The sequence below is a fragment of the Galeopterus variegatus genome, unplaced genomic scaffold (genome assembly GCF_000696425.1).
Source record: "Galeopterus variegatus unplaced genomic scaffold, G_variegatus-3.0.2 Scaffold6735, whole genome shotgun sequence".
Taxonomy (NCBI): Eukaryota; Metazoa; Chordata; class Mammalia; order Dermoptera; family Cynocephalidae; genus Galeopterus; species Galeopterus variegatus.
Genome location: NW_007732846.1, coordinates 106,937 through 112,970, shown reverse-complemented (window position 1 = coordinate 112,970; position 6,034 = coordinate 106,937).

The following is a 6,034-nucleotide window of genomic DNA, read 5'->3' as shown; positions in this document are numbered from 1 at the left end:
TCATTTTAGCTCATTCTCCCTCCCAGAGCATGAGGTCCTTCCACAGCATCCCTGACAGGCATCCCCCCAGACCCTGCTTGCATGCTCCAACGACAGGGAGCTCACTACCAGACGAGGCGGTCCCGCCTACCTTTGGAAGTTCTAGATGTTAGTAATTTCTTTTGCACACAGGCTGAAACATCCCTCCTGGCTTCACTCCTTCACGCTGGTCTGCCTTCTGGAGGCCAGCTCATGCAGCCGGCTTCCTCTTTGCTGTGACCGGTTAGAATCAACAGCTGAGGCTCACACATGCCTCTCTTTTTTTTCAGATAGTGAGGCCCCAGGTTTCCTTTGAGGGTACCCTACCTTCCCTACTGTCATCTCACATATCAGAAAATGACAAGGTCTTATTTTGATTTCTGAGTCATGGCCTTTGAGATGGGAAGAAAAGACGAGACACTTAGAAGAGGAGACATCCCTTCTTGTCCCTTTGTTAAAACATCCCTGGTTCCTTCAACCACTCTTGGTTGCCTGATGAACTCCCCAGCTGGTTTCATCTCCGGGGTGGAGATCAGCTCTCAGTGCCAGGGGATGCTGAGGGCCACCCCTGCTGTCCACCCCAACCCCTCTTGGGTGCCCCTCGTCTTACACGACCTTCACAACAACACTTGACCCAACTGAACCTCCCTCCATAAGCGGATGAACTTTGACTCTCCTGGTTGCTTTTCTGCTCTCAATTTTCCCTCACTTTAATGTAGTCCAGGCTCCAGATGTGCAGCTTTCTCGGGCTACCCATGACCCTGTGGACTTCACATGAGCTGGGCCAGCTACTCTCCTGTCCCCTCTTCCCACCCAGTGTTATCCGCCAGGGCAAAGAAACCAGGCTCCCTACGAGCTTTCTGTGAGTTCTGCTGTGCAGAAAAGGGTCAACTCAGTATGCCTGAGGTGTCCGCCCTCTGGACATTCAAAAGAAAGGTCTGACCCTTGGCTGGCTCTTAGGAGATAAGCCCTTGGAATATCCTGCCTGGTAAAGTGTCTTTGGGCCATGTCAGATAGTCTATGCTAACAACGAGATTTTTTTTTTTTTTAGTGTTTGTTTGTTTGTTTTTAACAATGAGATTTATGGTGAGGAGCTTGGGCCACACAGCTTGACCTCTGAAGGAGCTGGAGACCGGGTAACATCACCCACATAGGTGGCCAGCCATACCTGCATGACCAGCCTTCAATAAAAACCCTGGACACAAAGGCTCCGGTGAGCTCCCTCGGTTGGCAACACCCCATCTGTGTTGTTACATTGTCGTTAGACGAATTAAGCAATGTTTGTAAGACTCCCCTGGGGGAGAGCAGCTAGAACCTCGTGCCTGGTCTCTCCTGGACTCCACCTTGTGCACCTTGTCCCTTTGCTGATTTTAATCTGTATCCTTTTACTGTCATAAACCATAACCATGAGTATAACAACTTTTCTGAGTTGTGTGAGTCCCTCTAGCACGTCACCAGACTTCAGGGTGGTTTGGGGGACCCTTGAACACATCATCTCTTGTCACAAAACTCACCTTGTTACCTGTCTGTACTCACCCCCACACCCCCAGACCTTGAGCTGGGACCTCAGGTATCTGGATCTTTGTCCCAGTCTCCTATCATGCACACAGCTCCCTTGCACCTTGAGCTGGACACCACAGCCACAGCTCTAGCTCTCTCTAGATTTCCCTAAACTGCCTTCCAATGTTTACTTGCCAAATTGTGAAGCTGGATTTCTCAGGCCAGCGTTGTACATGAGAGGCAGAAATGCCCAGTCATGACAGTCCCATTGCATACCATGACGGATTTCTATCTGGGATAACACCATCCTTTACAGCTTTTATGGGCCACTTCTTGTTCTTAGACTCTGTGGACAGAAATTCATAATGAGCTAGGCTGGGCAGACTCAGCAGAGTCTTGGAAACCCCTGCCACCATTCCCACTAAAGACCACCCCTGTCAGCTCACTGGTGGTCCAGTCTCCTCCCTTCACCTGACAGTTCTGATCCCTGATAAAGTCAAAGTCCCCGGAGAGCTCTGAGTGGGACTCCCACTTGCATCCAAGGCTATGAAGGGCCAGAGGTGACCATGGCCGTGTCATCATGGGGGACTCTGGGCACCCCCAAGAAGAAGACCAGAACTCTCCTCTGCAGGACGGAAGGGTGCAGAATCTTCCAAGAGCTGGTCTCCTTGGCAAGATGTAAAAAAATGAAAAACAGCCAAGTCAAAGAAAAGCCAGACACCAGAGCAAAGAAAATCCTATTTAGTGATTTCATAGCTGGGTCTGAGCCTGCCCTGACCCCACCACAGACTGGCTGGAAAGGACAACTGTCCTCATGGCCCATGGCTATGATGAAGCCATCTCCTCCTTATCCCTCACCCTCCACTCCTCCTCTCCTGCATCCCTAACCTCTCCAGGCGACAGGCCAAGAGGGTTTTGCCTGCCCCTGGTTAATGGACGGCTGAGGATATAAAAAGGGAAATTCAGATTCTCTTTGTAAATTTAATTTTTCTATTTAGGCAACGGGCGTAGTTCTAGAAGCAAGACTAGAATCTAAATATTTGTTTGGTGGTTCTTGGTTTATGAAACACTTTTCCAAATATGATCCCACTTGATCTTCATGATGATCCTGGAAACTTGGCTTCAGGAATTATTCCCCTTTGCCCTTTCCCAGACAGGAAGCAGGATCAGAGAAATTATGTGGTGGAGGGGCCAGTCAGACTAGAATCTGGGTGTCTTCATGCAGGTTCACGGTGGATGTCGTCACTCAGATGTGTTAGTGCCAGGGGGGAGAGGAGTGGGATGGGAGACCTGGTCATGGCCAGTGGAGAAGGCTCTGGACTCTGCTGCTGTGCTGTGTCCACTCCTGCTGTCCCTCTGCCAGGAACACACTCCCTATCTCCTAGCCAGGGTCCTACACATCTGTCCTAGTCCATTAGTGCTGTGATAACAAAATACCTGAGACTGGGTAGTTTATAAAGGACAAATTTATTTCTTACAGTTCTGGAGACTGGGAAGTCCAAGATCAAGGTAGTTGCAGGTTCGGTGTCTGGTGAGGGCTGCTCTGCTTCCAAGATGGTGCCTATTGTTGTGTCTTCTAGAGGACGTGAATGCTGTGTCCTCACATGGCAGAAAAAAGGAAAAAGGGGCAAACTCCCTCCATCAAGCCCTTTTCTAAAGGCATCTAAAGCCAAGATACATTATGTGAGTCCCTGGGCTGTCATGGCTCCTGGGATTGTCATTCTGGGTTTGTCGTTTACCTTCCTCACTGGATCCCAAACCCCTAGGGGACAGAGCCTCTACCTGTCATCTCTGCAGCTCCAGCCCCTAGCACAGGGCCTGTCCCAGAGGACACACACTCTTTAATGTTTATTGGCTGAGCCAATCAATCAGTCAAATCAAGTCACCACCCCATGTATTTATTATCCGCAAAGCAGGTTTGCACTTTTCTTATTTACTCATGCATTATTTTTAATAACCCAGGAAACACATAATTATATTTTTGCTCTAAGAAATTCAAACATTACAGGTCAATCAAACTTCCCCCTTGTACCACCCCCACCCACCACCATAGGTCCTCCCTCCGGTTCTTTCCCTGGAGGGAGTCCCACTGCCAGTTCGGGGCGTCTCCTACCAGATCTGTTGCTGTGCATCGGCATACATTTATACCACATACAGAAGTAGAAGGCTTTGTGTTTGGTGTGTAGCTTTTCACATAAATGATACCCCATTGTATATCTTATTCTACAACTGACTTTCATCACAAAACGATGTTTCCTGGACTTCTCTCCCTGTCAGTCTCAGAGAGATCCCTAGGCCTTTTCAGTTGCTGATTTACTGTTGCTTTATCTAGACTTTTCTTGATGGGCATCAGGGCTTTCCCCGATTCTCCCCTCTGACAAACAACATTGCAGAGACATATTCTAGTCACTCAGTTTCCTTCCCAGATCCTGCTGGAGCTCCAGGTCACTTCTTGGCTCCTCACAGCCAATGTGTACAGCACAGGCCTTGGCTCTGACCACCCCGGTAGTCTGAGGAGGGTCAGCACCTTCATGTACCTGAGACCAAAGTCATTCAGTGCAACCCTTGTGTGAGGTTTGCTTACCGTTTATACAACACCCCGACAAGTAAGTCAACAGCCCCCTAATGAAGCACCATTACCTCCCAAGAGAGAGTCGCTTCCTGGTAAGGAGAACAGGGTTGATGTCTGGATACTCCTGGTTCAGGGGCTTTGGGGACTTGGAGTCCAAACCTCAGATTCCCCGTCTATAGATTGGGGATAGCAGCCTCTGCCAGCCAGGGCTGCTGTGAGGAGGAAATGAGCTAAAGTATCCACTGTGTCTGGCACGGTGCCGGCTCCCTGCAGGAGTCTCTCACCATTTTCTGCTAGAAGCCACACTGTCCTTCTGTGGCCCCCCAGCTCAGCTCACCATGAGCCCCCTTCCTGAAGTCCCATCCTGCTCTACCTGCTTGTCCTCATTTGCCCCTACTGATGGCAGGTGACAGCTGGGGATCGGTCTTCTGGTATGTTTGGAAATATAAACTTTGTGTTTTCTTATGTAAGCCGCAATTGGAAATTCACCTGCCGCCAAAGGCGCTGATGGTCAGTGTTCCAGGATCCAAAAAGATTTGTATCAGGGCCAGCTCCTTCCCTCCAGCTCCTCCTGGTGTGATCCAGCCAAGGTTGGAGGAAAAGAAGACAGATCAGCAGAAGAGCTGCCAGGGCCCAGGTGCAGGCTGGTCCGCCTCCGCGGTCACAGTGTCCCTGCCACACAGGGTTTCAGGAAGCCTGCACCAGGCAAGCCCAAGAAACCAGAAGTGCTTGGTGTCAGCTGAGGAGCCAGGCTGGCCAGGAGTCATAGCAAAGAGGACTCGAGCCAGGAGGAGGGCTTGGGAAATGGCCTGGGAAATAGTGGTAAAGGCCATGCCCTGGAGGAGTTCACGGACACCACAGGGTGGTGGAAAAGTAGATTTGGCGTTGGCTGACTTGAGCTTCACTGACTTACTAAATGACACTGGACAAGTTACTTAACCTCTCTCCGGGTGTTGGTTTTCTCATCTGTGCAATGGGAGCAGGCTGCTATCTTGCTAGGTTGTTGCAACAGTGTGCATAAGAGTTCTTGGTGACACCTAAAGCCTCAATGTCAGTCCTTACTGTTAGGACACTCTCAGAGGGGAGAAAGAGGTTAACAACGTGCTCAAAAGATCAAGGTAAAGAAAGCAGGGCCTCAGGCAGAGATAAGGAGAGGAGTTATAGGGCAAATAAGTGAGGGATGAGAAGGAAAAAATATAGATAGGAAGAAAAAATAACAGAGAACTTTCAAAAGCCTGAATCTACTCCTCTCTACTTTTTATTTATGTTCATATTAATCCTTGGCTGATGTGGCCAGGGCTGACCCCTGGGGGTGTCTGCGGAAGTCAGTGGGGCTCAGGCACTTCCCGCAGGATGGCGCTGGCCCTGTCCCTCCAACAGCACCTCCCACCCAGGACTTGGAAGAACACTTGGTGGCTGCGGCACTGTCATCTCCTGGCTCGCTGACTCTTCCGGTGGAAAAGTTCCCTCAGCTATGCCTCTCTCTGACCCACATAGCTCACCACCTCGCCCTCCCAGCACCCAACCCTTGAAAGCTCCAGAACGTCCACCCCACCCTGGGCCTCAGGCCAGCACTGTCCAGAGGAGTAGGGGACATGTGACAGAGACAGAGAGACAAAGAGGGGCAGGGAGGCAGCGATGAGAGACCACAGAGAGAGAGAGAGAGATGGAGAGAAAAAGTTGGTGGGGTGGGGATGACTGAGATGTAGAGAAAAACACAGAAAGATATACAGAAGCTAGAAAGTCAGACGCATAGTGAGGGACAAGGGAGAGAAAGCCACGTAGACCTACAGGGAGACACACACACACACACACACAGAGGACATTAGAGAGACAAAGAGACAGAAAAGCAAGAAAGAGAGAGAGAGAGGGACAGAAAAATATAGAGGGAGCAAGACCCCAGAAAGACAGAGACAGAGACACAGGTACAGAAAGAAAAAGAGA